This window comes from Columba livia, chromosome 1 (genome assembly GCF_036013475.1).
Source record: "Columba livia isolate bColLiv1 breed racing homer chromosome 1, bColLiv1.pat.W.v2, whole genome shotgun sequence".
Taxonomy (NCBI): Eukaryota; Metazoa; Chordata; class Aves; order Columbiformes; family Columbidae; genus Columba; species Columba livia.
The window spans coordinates 63472058-63487820 of NC_088602.1; the positions used below are offsets into that span (position 1 = coordinate 63472058).

General features: G+C 40.7%; 2 long non-coding RNA genes across 3 annotated transcripts in view; one reads left to right on the forward strand and one right to left on the reverse strand.

Annotated features, from left to right (window-relative positions):
* Positions 1-13889, forward strand: part of LOC135579157 (uncharacterized) — a 54381-nt gene extending 40492 nt beyond the window's left edge. The window contains exon 2 of the long non-coding RNA XR_010471682.1: positions 12266-13889. This is a non-coding gene — a long non-coding RNA (uncharacterized LOC135579157). The remainder of the gene's footprint in view (positions 1-12265) is intronic.
* On the reverse strand, positions 8884-14305 carry LOC110364606 (uncharacterized). Of its 2 annotated transcripts, XR_002423498.2 has the most exons (4): positions 14218-14303; positions 13025-13102; positions 12088-12587; positions 8884-11426 (listed from the first exon to the last, which is right to left on the reverse strand). It is a non-coding gene; the product is annotated as an uncharacterized LOC110364606 (long non-coding RNA). The 2 variants fall into 2 exon arrangements; XR_010471673.1 differs by having other exon boundaries at positions 8884-12587; positions 14218-14305.
* Positions 14306-15763: the final 1458 nt, after the last annotated feature.

A 15763-nucleotide genomic window follows, 5' to 3' on the forward strand; every position in this document is an offset into this window, starting at 1 on the left:
TTAAGTGATGCTACCTGTGATGGACAGCCTGCAGCTGGATTCTTGAAATGGCCCTGGAAGGTGTGTGAGATGGGATGTGCACCTCCTCCCATGGAGCAGGCTCAGAGAGGGGGGGAGGCCAAGTGCCTCTGACCCAGGGATGTCACTCCATGGCATCTTCCATGGGTCACTTGAACCCGCCAGCAGGACTCTTTGTTTGCCTTTAAAGTGGTGGTGTGTCAGTGTGTTATGGAAATGTTTAATTACATTTAGTAGTTCTTGTTTCCTGTTACAAATGTTCATACTGTTTCACCAGCATTACGTAGTAATTAACAGATCACCTTCTGTGTGGAAAGCTGAGAAGATTGCACTTTAACTGATAGGATCAATTCAGGAAGAGACTCTTTCTCGCTCTGAAACTAGCTATTCCAAAAAAAAAGTATACTGCAGTTATTTAATAATCTGTGTGCTAATTCACTCTGTGGTTTCATTTTTATTGTTATTGATGTTAGTGTTGTTATTAATCACTACTGTTCCTTTTTACTGCTTTCTTTACTGTACTTAGGTGTCATTAGCTGTTGAATGGAACCAAACTCTTTTCAGCGGTGCCCAATGACAGGATGAGGGGCAGCGTGCACAGACTGAAGCACAGGAGGTTCCATCTGAATATGAGGAGAAACTTCTTTACTCTGAGGGTGCCAGAGCACTGGAACAGGCTGCCCAGAGAGGTTGTGGAGTCTCCTTCTCTGGAGACATTCAAAACCTGCCTGGACACATTCTTGTGTGATCTGCTCTGGATGAACCTGCTTTAGCAGGTGGGTTGGACCAAATGATCTCCAGAGGTCCCTTCCAGCCCCAACCATTCTGTGATTCTCTGATCTCTGTGAATAAGCTTTGCCCTCCCAATCCCTTAAAACTCGGTGTCTCTGCCTACACTACCCTAAGCTGTTCTGGATCAGGTGTAAGCGCACAGCACTGGGTATCCTGCCAGCTTTCCATATATACGGCTGCTCCACGCATAGCCTGAGGACACCAGTGGGGTCCAGCTGTGCTCAGGTAGGGAGGGCACTGCACAGCACCAAGATCTTACTCCCACTGCACCAAAGGCTGCACTTGCAGCTTCAAAAATCGGAGAGTGGTTGGATTACACTGGCAGCCTCAGGTTCCCAGTAAAGGCAGTAAAGTCCTAAAGATACTGATGTGCTCATTGGTGCCAGGTTTTAATCCAAAGTCTTTTCTCCTGATGTAAAAGCCAGAGTGGCTTCCACACAGTGGTTTTAAAGACAGAGGTCTGTCCTCAGGCAGGATCTGCCACATTCAAAAATTTGGGTTTGTTGTGATCCATAGAATTTTTTTCAGGCACAGGGCCACTCCCACACCTCTTCTGTCACAATCTGTTCTCTCCGTATGGCTATGTGCATGGCAAACAATGTCCCATTGTTTTGTTACTCTACCGTACTTCAGTAATGCAGATTATAGGTTCTCCTCCAGTGCCTGGCAACTTGGTTTTTGTTTTTAGGCCTCCTATAAAGGTGCATAGGCATTTAAAGGAATTTCATCTTTGTCTACAAACCAGCATTTATTTAGCTCCTTTATTTAATACTATTATTTTTATACAACCTTCCCCATGTGATCTTATCCATAGCACGTGCATTTTAGTTGTTATATGAGCTTTAGAGAGTTACTTTTGTATTCATCAATCTATCCGTAACTGTTATAGCTTTTATCCTTGGCTGTTACCAGTCCTAAAAAGTGCCATTACATTTGAATCTCCAACAGATGTCTTAATAGGACCTCAGTGCTTCTCAGCACCTATTTCTTCCCACTCCTGGTTTAAGTAAACACACAAAATAATGTTTTCCAAGCCAGTAATCTGGTTTCATTTTGGCTAAGTGAAAACCTACCCTTACTGTACAGGTGTTCCTTTAAAGAGGAACTCAAATACCTTATGGATGTAGTTATATGCTCTTTCTACCAGTTTCCCCCCTAAAGCAAGGACTTTGACATCTTCTGGCCTTGCCATCCCCTCATTAGATGGTCCCATGCAAAGAACCATCAGAGAAAACTACCTGGAGGCCTGCAGCATTAATGTAAGATAATATGAGCATAACTCCTAGATTTCTGACTTTCTATCTGTCATAAGTATCAATCTATACTACAAGCACAGACATCTGCTGTGTCTACAAATTCAGACATTAAATGAGATCCATGACCTGCATAACCTAAGTCACATAAGTACTGATATTTCTAGGTGACCAAAATTACTATTGCAAAAACTCATCTGTACTAGCACTCTTTTTTGGGAAGTCCTCTTTGAGATAGAAGGCACATTTACCTTCTATCTGTCCAGTGAAGAGGGCTTGTTTCATATCTACATTTGCAGTCCTCTTTCACTATGAAAAAAAGGGGATCTTTAGGATCAGCAAACTGAGGCCCCTCCTTTTGCAAGCACTGCATCATGCAACACCCTTGTTGACCTTTCAGGGACTTTGTAAAAAGTCAAGGCTGCTAGACCATATGGGAATAAATGCCAAGAGTGTGAAGATTCAATAGATTGACATGTCAAGAAGAGATACAAACCAGTTATTTTTACACAGAATACTTTTTTACTGGTTCTTTGGTCCAAACAGAGTGTCTAATCAGTTCAAATTTCTTAGACTTGTTTGGAAATTTTTCAATGCTCGTATCAAGAGCTCAGTACTTTCCCATTCTTATTAAATTTGCAGTAATATTATAACTATTCTGTGGCATTAGGTTATGCAACAGCATTAGTGTATGATAGAGGAAACAAATTGAGTTAGACAATAAATGAGCTAGATGAAAAATGTCTCAAGAGCTGGGCTTCAAGCTTCCCAAGTCTCCTAGATATCTTCTACCATTACTTATAGTTAAGGTACCATGATACAAATGAGACATAGTCCAAAACCAAATCTACTTCATACACTTAAGGAGAAGAAATGAAGTGGGAACTTTATGTCTATAAACTGACATGACTGTCAGCATACAAAAGACTGAAATTTATAAGCATTTGTTTTCTTAGAAGAAATAAAAAATAAAAAGTATTAATGCCCCAAGATAGCTCTGGAGAATAAATTGATAGAAAAAAGGTAAGAGCTGGGTTTTGCTGCATGCTGGAGATCAAAGTCTCATGAATGCTGGTGGTTTGATGGGATACTTTCAGTAATTGGTATGCCATTACAGAGCATTAGAGATTTACATTAGTGAGAAGTGTGTAGAAAAGAAAGAGGTACTGAAGGGAGAAGGATGAGATACGTTGATCAGCTGAAGAGAGGCCTAACCTTCTATATTGCACTAGCAAAAAAAACCTTTTCAAATTTATGATCACAGAATAAATACATTAATATATATCTGAACACTTGCACTTTCAACTACCTGTTTGCTGATATTTGTAGCCCAGAAGAACAGGCTGATGCCCAGAATTGAGTAGAGAAAGCAAAACATGGATGTTTCAAATGTCCAAATAGCTGAAAATCACAGTGGAAAAATATTTGGTTAAGATTGTACTTGGAGCTTTGTTTTCTGTTCCTCATCACAGTAGTCATGCAATGGAAGAAACCTTACAAAGAGTTATGCAGTACTCCAATAGCTGCAGCAAGCACTGCTGCAGTTTAAAAAGGACAAGGGAGTTTAAGCAATTTTCAGTTGAAAATTTAATATCTAAGTACTGCAGGAAAAGTGTATTCTAACAGTGTGGCTTAAGTTTTAGCATTAGCCATTGGAAGAGCTTGACTTTAGCTCTAGAAACTGAATATTACTTCAGCATACACAGTCTCAATCACAACTGAGAACTGAATTAAAAGCAGAGAGCGGGAGGGGCAAAACTGGGAGGGAAGGGGGAGAAAACTGATTTTTAGTTGCATTTATGAGACAAAATTACCAACCCTACCTGGACATGACTATCATTTCCCACCTGACTCAAGACATCCCTTGCTTGTTCCAAATACTTTGTAAGCCTTGTCCACAGTGGGAAGAGATTTTGCACTCAATTTGGAGAAATAGTCAGCTGTTCAATGAATTAATTTTAATGTAAACATGGGGAAATGAATTATCCTTTAATAGCCTTGACAAGAGCAAAATGAGGAGGAGAAAGATGCAGATCATGAAACAAGAGTCCTCTTTCTAACTTTGGGGCCCCAGTATATATTCTTTAAAACTGAGGGCTAGCACAATTGCTGAGTTTATGTAGTGTCGCTGGACACTCTTTAAGTTCCCTGCTAACAGCTTGATGTGGCAGCAGCTGGCAGGTGTTGAAGGCTGGTAGTCCCTGGTCTTCCCTTGTTCCACCTACATTGCTGCATTGCTGCTGGCTTACCAGTATCAGAGACTCCTTTGGAGGGATTTTTGTCATCCAATTGTAGACGTCCACATCTGAGCTTGTTAACTGCAGGTTACGTTCATATCCAGTGGAAAAGAAAACAAAATAAAACAGGTGTGGTTCTAGAGACCTAGATTTTAGACATGTATTTCAGGAAGAAACTCCCTTGCTTTCTACTGGCTTTACAAAGGGTTCAGATCACCAGCTCAGTTACAGACTTTGAGAACACGGACTTTTGGCAAGGTGCATCCCACTCAGTTTGTCTGTATATATTTCAATCACAGTATCATCTGCAGCTCGATTCTGATTATCTGAAAACAAGAAAATGGTATGTCTTATTTGACTTTCTTTAATGCAGGTCATCCAATTGGCCATTCTTTGGCAGCTGTTTCACTTCCCAGCATCACTTGCAGTGCTACTGTTAAATTAAGCCCAGCTGCTTCCTTTTCTCTTCATTGACCTCCTAGCAATTACACTGTTCTCTTTATTACACCTTATTTTAATGTCAACAGTTTTATGCCAGAGCTCAATCATTCGGACGCTTGAATGACTTCACAGAAGACTAAGAATGAGAAAAAGTCTCTTTAATATATTTAGATGGAAATTGTAGTAGATAATTAACTTTAAAACACATTTGTATAAGTGAGATTTACTGAGTCTATACACCCAAATGAAACACAATTAAAGTTATTGCATTCATTACTTGGACTATGTTTTTGTTTTCTGTGTTCTCTAAGATGTGCCATTGATTCTCATAATTTTTCAGTTAAGGCATTCAGTGTGAGGGACTCTGAGTTTCTAAAGATTCTCTACATAGACCCATGTCTGTAAGGAAACACTTGGTTTCACTAAGATGCAGAGCTTAACACATAACCTGTCTTTGGGAGTGGAGAGAGATGGAAGTAGAGATGAAGGGTAAGAATGGCCATATTTTGAATAACTCTTTTCTCTGGTGCTGGATATTAAGCATCCCATATTGGCCACTTCTGGCTGCTCGAAGGAGTTGCAAACTTTTTGCTATCACAGGGACTTCAGAGAAGTACAATGAAAAGAGCCTTATAATTTATCTGAGTGTCTTTATTCTAAATAAATATAATTAAATCATTAACAAGTACAGTAATCCCCATAATGAATCTAATATCCTCGCATGCATTTGTATATTTTTCTGGTATTTGCTGGACACAGATGGAGTAAGGGGAATCTTTATAAATTTGTTACTACTATATCTAGTACTGGTTTTCACCATCTTCTCAAGGTCCACCTCAAGGGAACTTTAACTTAATTCTAGGTGTAATCTAATATACTCCACGTCATCCTCTCATACAGTTGTTTTCTCCCATTGAACTCTTTCTTGCATCCAACAGGAGCTCTGCAGAAGAAAAGACTTACAAATCAGGACCATAAAATTCACTTTAGAATTTGGGAGATTTTTTTTCTGATGTCTATCTCAGATCTGTCCTCAAACATTTGTCTGGTTCAAATTGTATTTCTCTCTGCCACCAGATGAACCTGCCACCAGCTATCCACAGCCATTTTCTTTTAAAAACATATGTACACATCTCACTGAAATCCATACATTCTGTCATCCAATAAAATGCTACATTGAACAGAAATATGTATCCTTCCATTAAAAAGATATTATTAAAATGTGCAGAAAGGTACACAATAGGTGTTCTAGACTTTTGTAATAAAATATATCCCAGGAGAGATTAAAATATAGCATAATTAGGTTTTTGTGGGGTGTGCGTTTTCTTAGAGAGAGCAACTGAGCTGAAATAGTAACATTCTCAAAATCTTATGTAATCACTTCAGAATTTTTTTTCATTATGTTCATTTCTACAATTCAAAACATTTAAAAGTTACGTTTATGTAAATTTTTATTTGTCCAAGTATATGTACAGAAGTTCACTGACAATTATGCTCATGTCCCTGCTGTGCAACTGGCAAATTGCTTTTCTCATATGAAGAAACAGTTAAACATCTTAAAATATATATCCTAATGTAGTAAAGCACACTTAAGGCACTGCCCTTTTTCCGTGGACACAGGACAAAATACTATTCAAACATTAAGATTCAAATAAGGAAGCAGGAGTGAGATGCCAACTCTGTAGCTTGTACACAGAAAAAAAGGTTCTGTGCAGGGTAGAACTCTCACTGTTTATGACTCTCAAGTCTTAACTGACGAGAGTTTAATTTGTGTTTTTCATGTTGCATGCAGGTATGTGAGGAGCTCATTAGCCACTGTAATTAATAGAACTCGAGAGCTGGTTGCTTTGTGGCAAACTGCAGCACTGGTGACAGGAAGCAGGGGAAGGTACCACAGCCCTACAGCACCTGGGGACTTGTCACTATGGATGGGTAGGATGCAGGAGCAGCATCTGCCCTCCCTTCTTTTCTCCTAAATCCACCTCTGGGGGACACCCAGCCAACACAGCCCACTGCACTGAAAGGCTTAGCCACAAACAGCCCTTCAGAGAATTCCCAAATCTCTGATTTAGTGTGATCAATGGCACGATTAGGCTGGGTGTTGTGGAGAGTGGTGATTTTCTAACGGGAGCACTGTGATCTCTGTTTACAATGAAGCTCTGCTGGGGAGGGAAAACTCATGAGACATCAAGATGCATTTGCACAAAATACCTTGGGGCATCTGTGCAACCAACAGTCTGTAAGTTAATAGAGCTTTTTCTCTGTTAAGGCAGCAGAAGGGCACACACTTTTATTACATCTGTGTCAGAAAGTGAATCTCCGTGCTAGTGATGTTCTTTCAGCTAATGCATTTAGCCACACCAAGCAATGAACTTAGTCGCTGAGCTATTCGGGAGGTATCAAGCACAGACATTAAACAGGATTACACAACAGCCGTCTGCTCTTGCTAATTAAAATGTGGAAAACAGCCAATATCAAATTAGTTTGTTTAGTCAATTCATGCCTATTTTAGCTAGTTCAGCATGTACTGCGGTGGTGTCACTATGTGGTAAGACTTCTTAAGATTTCACAGTGGCCTGTGTCATTGTAATATACAGATAATGCGATTTTGCCCAATGTAATTTTGTCCAAAAAGAAACTTAAAACTTTTTAATTGAATTTGGGTTTTTAATAAGTAATTGTAATTTTTTTTATGTATTTTGTTAAAAATATTCTTAGGCCTGCAGTCTATAAAATGTGTTCACCAGTAGCTTCAGCTACCAGTTTCACCTACATTTCCACTAAATTGTGGGCCATCAGTGCTTTTAGAAAACTCTTCTTTAGTTTAAAAAAATATATATATTTGAGCTAAATTTTTGCTTTTAAATGGACTCACATCAGTCCTATAGGTTCTGCTTTCCAACAGACCGTTATTCCAACAAAATTTGCTTTTGCAAGACTGAGTTATAGGAATGAGTGGTACCAATGTGCTTAGCAGGTGTCCAGCAGGCAAGATTAAGTCCAGAAAAAAGTTCATTCACACCTCTAGCCTAGGGGTGTCAAACTCATTTTCACCAGGGGGCACATCAGCCTCGTGGTTGCCTTCAAAGGGCTGAACGTAATTTTAGGACTGTATATATGTAACTACTTCTACATGTATACAGTCCTAAAATTACATTCAGCCCTTTGAAGGCAACCACGAGGCTGATGTGGCTCTCGGTGAAAATGAGTTTGACACTCCTGCTCTAGCCTCTTCCCTGTGACCCACTCCCCAGCTTGCCTCAGGGAGGGAACTGTAGACTGGATTAATTTTTCTGGCAGTTTGTGTCCAGTAACCTTCTTTCCCAAGGTCCACAGCACAACCCCCTGCCCCAACAATGTGACCAAAAGCGCATCTCTTGCACACACACCCTGCACACACCCCCTGCCAAATGCTGTGTGGATGCGAGAATGTTTGTGTGCTACACATACCTGCAACATGGTACGGGGCCCACCTTTCCTCATGTTTTTTTGTTGAATGTTCTCCCACCACCTTGTGTGAGTGTGACTATATCCCTTGCTGCTCAGCAGCACGCCCAACAGCCATGAATTTAGATAGTTTAGATCAGGAAACCCACTGACGTGTGCCACAGCTCTTCACCAGTGTATCTGATGGAAAGCCGAACACAGGGATGGGATGGTGTGTACCTCAGCCTACCTCCATCATGGAGCCATAGGCCATATCTGGACTGTCTCTCCAGAGAAAAGGGCTAGGAAAGTACACCTGTGTCCAACAGCATGATACACCTGATGTGGCCCATTGTGGCCAAAATGTCGGGCAACACTTTATTACTGCTTGAAATCTCAGTATGTGCCATCACTTGGAGCCTTGTCAGATAAGTGAAACCCCAAAAGAATCCTAGTGCAAAACCACATGTGACCATAGGTAGGGTTTTGGTGATTACTGGGGTGACTTCAGTGGCCGGTGTAGGAGATTTGGCAGATATGCACTTCTTACAGCCATTTTGTTGGGTCCTGAGCTCCTTGTTCCTCTGAAGAAACTGTCCATTGCAATTGGTTTTCTCTCAGGCTTACTACCCTGTGTCCAGCTTAGCATTCAACCAAGATAAGTAGGTTCATATATTCATTAGACCCATTGCTGAAATGATCAACAGGAGCACATCTTACAAAAATATATATTTATTGTCACCATTATAGTTTAGAGTCAATGCCTGCTAAAAAAAGAAGAGAATTCCTGCCCCTGCTAAACTTGTATTAATATCTGCCTTACCATTTATAGATGGGTTGGCATCCTTTTCACATTTGGACAGTTATCATTAGCAACCGAAGTATTAAAAACTTTTTTAAAGAAATCTTGGATTTCACTGCACAGCTCTGTGGCAGAGTCAGTTCAGTGACAAATTTGCAGCACCTGCAAAGGAGTAAAAGGAAGCTGGAGTTCTTCAAACTTAGGATTTAGAAGAAAAGGTGGTTTGAATAACCCTTCTAACAAAACAAGCTGGGTTTTAAGCAACATAGATTCAGTAGAGAGTCTTAAAATCAATGAGCAGAAAGCTTTAATAACTTCCCCAACCACTGTTTTCCTCCTTGCATGAAAATGACTCATTAAAAGGACACATCAAATTGCTCTCCATGTCTGTGAAAGCGAACACCAACACAATTGGAGAATTTGCTAAACTGTTACATTGAATGTGATATATAACAAGAGGGCTAGGAAGCTGCTGCATTAACATGTGGGAGATGTTAAGAGAAAAACACAAATGTCAATGTAAGAATGGGAAGGAAATTTGAATTTGCAATTATGCTTTAGGGGTTTTTTTTAAACAAACGTTGCAGTTTGGAAAACAGAAAGAAGCCTAGCTTGGTAGTTCGTGCTCCCAGTTTTTAATATAATTTCAATCTAAGTATACAGAATGTTTGGTTTTGTGCTTTACGTTTGTTTAGGTATTGTTATCATATTTTTATCCTCCATCCTACACAGAGCACTCATGACAGTAATCTATCCCAGCTGTTGTGAGAAACAGAACCACATTTTTAGGCCAATGTATAGATACGAAATGAGGCTTTACATTTGTATTCAGTGATTAGAGACTTAAATATAGAGATTTCATAGCAAATAAGTCCTTTAAATGGAGTGTCATATTCATCACAGAAATAACTTGTAACCATCCCTTTGTAGGCAAACCCATAAAAGAACAAAGACTCAGAAAACTGAGCTATAAAAAGATGAAAATAAAATCTGCCTCTCACAAAATCACGAAGTCCCAAATCATGAAGGTGGTTGGTTTGTTTGGCTGGTTTTGGCTGAAAAGGGAAGTCCCACCATGCTAGGGTTTGGCCATGGGGAGGAGCATGACGAGCACATCCAGGAATACCATTACTTGACAGCCAAATGCTGTCAGAGAATGCACATCAAACCACGTGCACGGTGCTTCTCTGCCAGGTAAAAAACTGCCTTCTAAATCATCTAGCAGTGGATCAGGCTGAGGTGTCACTATCTCAAGCCCAAAACATGTTTCCCCTTCCAGCATGCACATTGACATAAAATACAACGCTATTTCCTTGAAACACCCACAAGGGCCATGTGTTGTTCCACAAACTAAAAGGATGAGCATCTCCTAGAGTCTGCTCCACAGGCTGCAGACAGAGCCTTCTCCAGTCCTCCTCCTTGCACCAACCATCTTGGGGACTTCCGTTTTGGGCTTTTGGTCAGGGAAAGGTGGGTGAGCTCCAAGGACCTGGAGGAAGTTGGAATCAATAGGAAGTTGTGCAAGAGTCTCTCCTCTTGAGAGCATTGAAAGACTGTATTTTTGGACATTATTTCACACTCCATTAAAAAGATGTAAACTGTGTGAAACTCAGTACAGTTATTCCTTATTAATATGTCTAACTGAAAGCAGTATCTGAATCAGTGTTTTAGCAGAAAAGGCTGTTTACTCTGATAATTAAGGAGAGTCGAACAGTTAGCCTACCAGTAAGTGCTGTGCCAGTTAATTCCATAGAAGATCTCATTTTCATAAGGAATTCAGGTGGAAAACTCTGCATGCTACTCTGTTTCAGAAAATAATCTAGTTATACTGCATTAAAAAAAAAAAAATTAGAGAAGCAAACATTTAATTAATTGGCCCTATCTGTGATAACATTTTTCATGGGATAATAATACCAGTGAATTTTACTACTTGCTGAAAGAGGCAGGTTGCTATCAGGATGTGTCCTGAATGTGTTCAACTAGTTCAGCTCGAAGGAAACAATGGAGCTTATAGACATGGTAGGTTACCATTCAAATTGCTAAGGTTCCCATTACAAATATTCCTTCCTTTGAACATCTCTTGCCATCCAAGTCCTACATTATGCATATAATTTAAGCATTCTCTTTAATGAATCACAAATGAAGAGCAATGTCTACAAGGGAATTTCAGGGTAGGTGTGGGTCAGTTCCTGTGTTACACTCCATGAGCATCTCCAGAGGAGGCAGTAGGAGCAGAAGCCATGATCCAGAGACTCTTTGTGGGAACAGGAGCACAGAAAGCTTTGGATCTAGTCCAGACAGAGCACAGAACCTCTCCAGAGGTATTCAGCTGCTAGCAGGATAAAGCATCAGCCAAGTGTGGCCTTTATATGTTTTTTGACATTTGAGAGTAGTCCTGCAGAGCTTGACGAGCTGAGCTTTGTCTGATTGAAGAGCATGGGATGGCACCCTAAATTACTGAAAATAAAATGTGTATTGTTATATATTGCTACTATATGTTTTCTACAGTTTGTATATGAGAAAGTATGATTAAAAGTCGATGAGAGACTGTTTATAAATTTTGATTGCTTCATAATTTTAACTCTGAGCAACATTTTTATCATAATTATAGGCTTTCTTAAAGCATTTATGCAGATTGTTTTATTCAAAAGGGGTTTATTCCATATAAACTCCACTCTTTTATCTCTCTATAAAATCAGTATGTGAATTCCCAGCATCCACAACTCCACTAGACAGTCATCCCATTAGTAGCAGAGATAATTTCAAACAAGGCAACATTCCTCAGATATTCTGAACATTATTTCCTACTCTGCCATCCGAGTGAGTGTCACGGTGCTAAAGAGTAATAATCCTTAGCACATTTGCTACCTTTTTATATCTCTTCAAATGTATCAGCAAGTTTATGGTCATAATTACTCTGTGATGTTCCTGTGTATTATGGTAGCCAGTGTACACATGGTTCAGTGGAGGCTTGGGGAGATTAAATCAGTTATCTCAAATCTTCAGCTCAAGGAAACTTAAATCCAAGATTTAGCTGCAGAGCTTCTGTTCGTTTCAGTGAGAATTTTATGTCTAAACATCCTGGATCCCTACAAATATTGAAGTCTAAAGGGCTTACCCAAGGATCTTAGGCTGTTTCTTAACCTTGGTCAGCATTCAGTTGATTGCATGGTGTGAACTGCTTTTGTGGTCTGCAGCAGGGAATGAGTCCATGGCTCACAGATCAAATTGTTTCATGTCCATATTGCCTATAAGGAGAGGGCTCTGGAGCAAACCGTCCTCTGTCTTTCCTCCAGGTTTTCGCACAAAGGGTACGAGACATCCATCCCAACCAAAAGCCCAGGATTTCTGTGGTGGGGACAATCAGAACATCAGAACACTTGGGTGAAGCTTTGGGGAACAAATCGACAGCACAGCTGGACCTAATGGAACAGAAAAGCAATTTAACCCACTGGATCAATCAAAAGCAGTCCTAGTAATTATGATGGAGAAGCCCAGCAAAAGTGAATCATCTTCACTGGAAGAGGAGCTGAAAGGCTCGAATAGCTTCGTAGCAGTCACTGTCTCAGCAAGTTGTGCCTCAGTATGGTCTTCTCCAGCACTGGAACGTATATAGACCTAATAGAACAAAATATATACTCTCTATTTGCATTTATAGCTAGGGCATCAAATGGACAATGTGTTATCACCTCCCCCAGGATATATAAATATATAGTGTAAAATGTATATAAAATATGAGCAGCAAAAGTTAGACCTTTTGGAACATGTGCTTGGATTCCCAGAAACAAACTTGACTTTTTAAAGCTGTAACATGTTCTAGTGGGCTCAGGACAGTGATGACTGAGCATCTAAATGCTTCATTCGTCAATGAGGACTGATAGTTTTCCTCAGTCTCTCTGATAAACCACAAGGCCTGATGCTAAGCCATGCTCCATTTTACAACATTACTTTCAAGTTTAATGATTTCCTCCAATGACTGGATCATGTTGCAGCAAGATGACTGATTCCCATCCCATACTTTCTACTCACAAGCCATTTGAAAAACTGATTTGCACCTTAATCTTGGAATGCATATTCTGCACTTGAATGGTTCAAACGTCAGACCATATTCAAGAGAGAGGCAGCTCTAAAACCTGAAAAGAAGAAAATTTTTTTTAAAAAAATCAGTTGTCATCTGGTGCTCTAAAATGAAACCAGAGAATCAGCACAAAGAGTGTAAATACTGAATTCTGTGCAGCAATGCAATTAGATTTCACCTGTTGATTTTTATAGCTTGTTACAGGCCTTATAGCTTCCCTGATTTCCCTCCAGCATAGATCAGGTATAACTTCACTGCAGTCACAGGAACCAAGCCCACAGAAGACACAATTTTAGCAATCTTTGTGTTTCCTATCTGCAGCACAAGCCTCATGTTATCCTTAAACAGTCAAATTGTAGTCATCTTTATTTCCATTTCCCATGTTATTTTAGAGCAATTTTCCAGCTCTGACTTCCGGATTTGTGCTATAATATTTTCACCCTGAAAACATACTTATGTTAACATTTGAAGTATGGGAATAAATACAAGTTGAATGCCTGCATTTCTGATGACACTGCAACTAGAGAGGGTGCAGATCTCTATTTCAGACCAATTTTAGGATAGTCAGGTTGTCACTAGACCTAGTTTCGAGACTTAATAAACTGCTATATTGGAGATAAACTGTTTATCTATATCAATAATATTTTACTTCTGAGGTTCAGAACTGTTTCGTGGCAGCATGCTGAAAAAGGGACAGCTGTTTCTGTGTTGGAAAGCAGTAAAATACAAGTATACTGGTAAAGAAGACAGTCTCATTAGAGGTAACACCATGTCCATTTTTAGGTGGCAAAAGGAGTTTTTTTTACTATCTATCAAGGCTATCAATAAATATTTTTCCCAGATTTATTGATCAGTTTCTTGTCTGGAAATAAGGGTTGCGGTTTTACCATAGCGTTTCTTTGCAGGCAAATGGCCTGGATAATAGCTACGGGCAGTTTTCTCTGTTAGGTTATTGAATAGACTGTCCCCGGCTCCTCTCCAGAGCCAGGCACCGGCCGCAGAGCCAGCCTGTGTATTTTAACAACCTGCTGCACACCGAAGTTGCAGCTACAATTGACTGACAAGAACTCGGAGCCAGTTGTTCCAGAATAAAACCTGATCTATTCTTCGACGATTTTTACCCGATGCTTGGCTGTAGTTGGCGTTGTCAAGGCAGGGAAAAAAGCTTACCTCGGGGCTGGTGCTTGTGACCCAAAGAGTCCACAGTAACCTCAGTCTGGAGCACTGTCGGCACCGCTGGGCTTCTTTTTTTTTTTCACTTTAAAAAAAAAAAAAAAAAGCGGTTTCTGATCAGTAAGAAGCAGCAGCTTTTAGGTCTGTCCCGAAAGCAGCGTGTCTGCTGTGCTGACCCAGAAGCCCTGGCGAGGTCTGGGAGCTGCTCTGAGCCCCTCTCCCGGAGCTCGGGGGTGCTGCCCACCGCCCCCCGCCCGCGGAGCGGAGGGAACCTCCCAGCCGCGCCCGGCGAGGGGGGGTTTGCGACATTCCCGGCTCCCCCGTGTTTTCTGAACACCTGAGGCAGGGTGAGCTAGCGTCCCAGGCATTCTGTGTCGTTCTGCATATGGAAGGGTTGAAAACCCCTGCAAAATAACAAACAAAAACCTGCAAGGAGGAAAACACTGTAATCAAACAGCAAAGATTTGGGGGGTAGCGGGAGGGAGGGTTCAGATCAAATGGGACTTCAAGATAGCAGACAGCAGTAACGGCATATGATCAATAATCATTCCGTGTGCATTCCTCTACTCATTTAACATTAGCTAGGACCATACAAATATTGCGGCTGAGTAGTCGACAAGGAAATCAGCTGAGCGTGTGCTTAAACTATAGTTAATTATTAATACGAAAAAATATTTTCAATTAAATGTTTCATTTAATCCCCTCGTGTCGATCTGCTTTGGAAGCTACACGTTTAGCTTCCAAAACGGTAAGGTGGGTGCCGACTTATTCTAGGGAATTTGATATCATCCATCTAATATCATTCGTGCGATGAATTATCATATTTTCTCTTCTTGCTTCGTTCTAGCTAGCTGAGGCAACGAACAATTTTTAGTATAAATATCTATTACTTTCTTTAAATGTTCAAAGGAAATTTGTCAGGGGGGTCCCTCGAAGCACAGAGGCAAATCACATCTCGGTGAAGAGATGTCTTTTGGAAATGTGAGTTCGAAAAGAAAAGCGGCTCGTATTTCGGATTAGTAACTTCGGAATAAATTAACCGTGACTAATATTTTTCCCTGCTAGCGCTCCTAATCTCTTTTGAGGGGTCCTAGGCGGGTGCCTGCCACCCTTTGCAGCAGTTCTGGCCACCTCCTTGCACGGTCCTTCCCTCACCCTCCGGAGGCTCTTGTTGTGCAGCTGCCTGCTCGCTGCGTTTGTGGGCTTGCTTTCCCCCGCCGCCTTCTCCTAAATCAAAACCCTCGGCTCCCGCTGTAGGAAACCACCGCTGCAAACCTGAACCCTGACAAGCCCTTTTTTGCCTTCCTTCCTCATTTTCTTCCTCCTTTCCTTCCGCCCTTCCTTCCTTCCAGCACTTCAAATTTGGAAGAGCGACAGCGAGCTGAGGAAATGAAGAGCCCCGTTTTTTCAGTATATACGGCAATCAGCGCGTTTCAATGAGCCATCGTATTTGTCCTTAATTTCGACTTTCCCAAGCACTGTTCTCATATTCTACTGTTTGAAATGTAGGAAGATTTAGCATAATTTGGAGGTTAGATTTCTA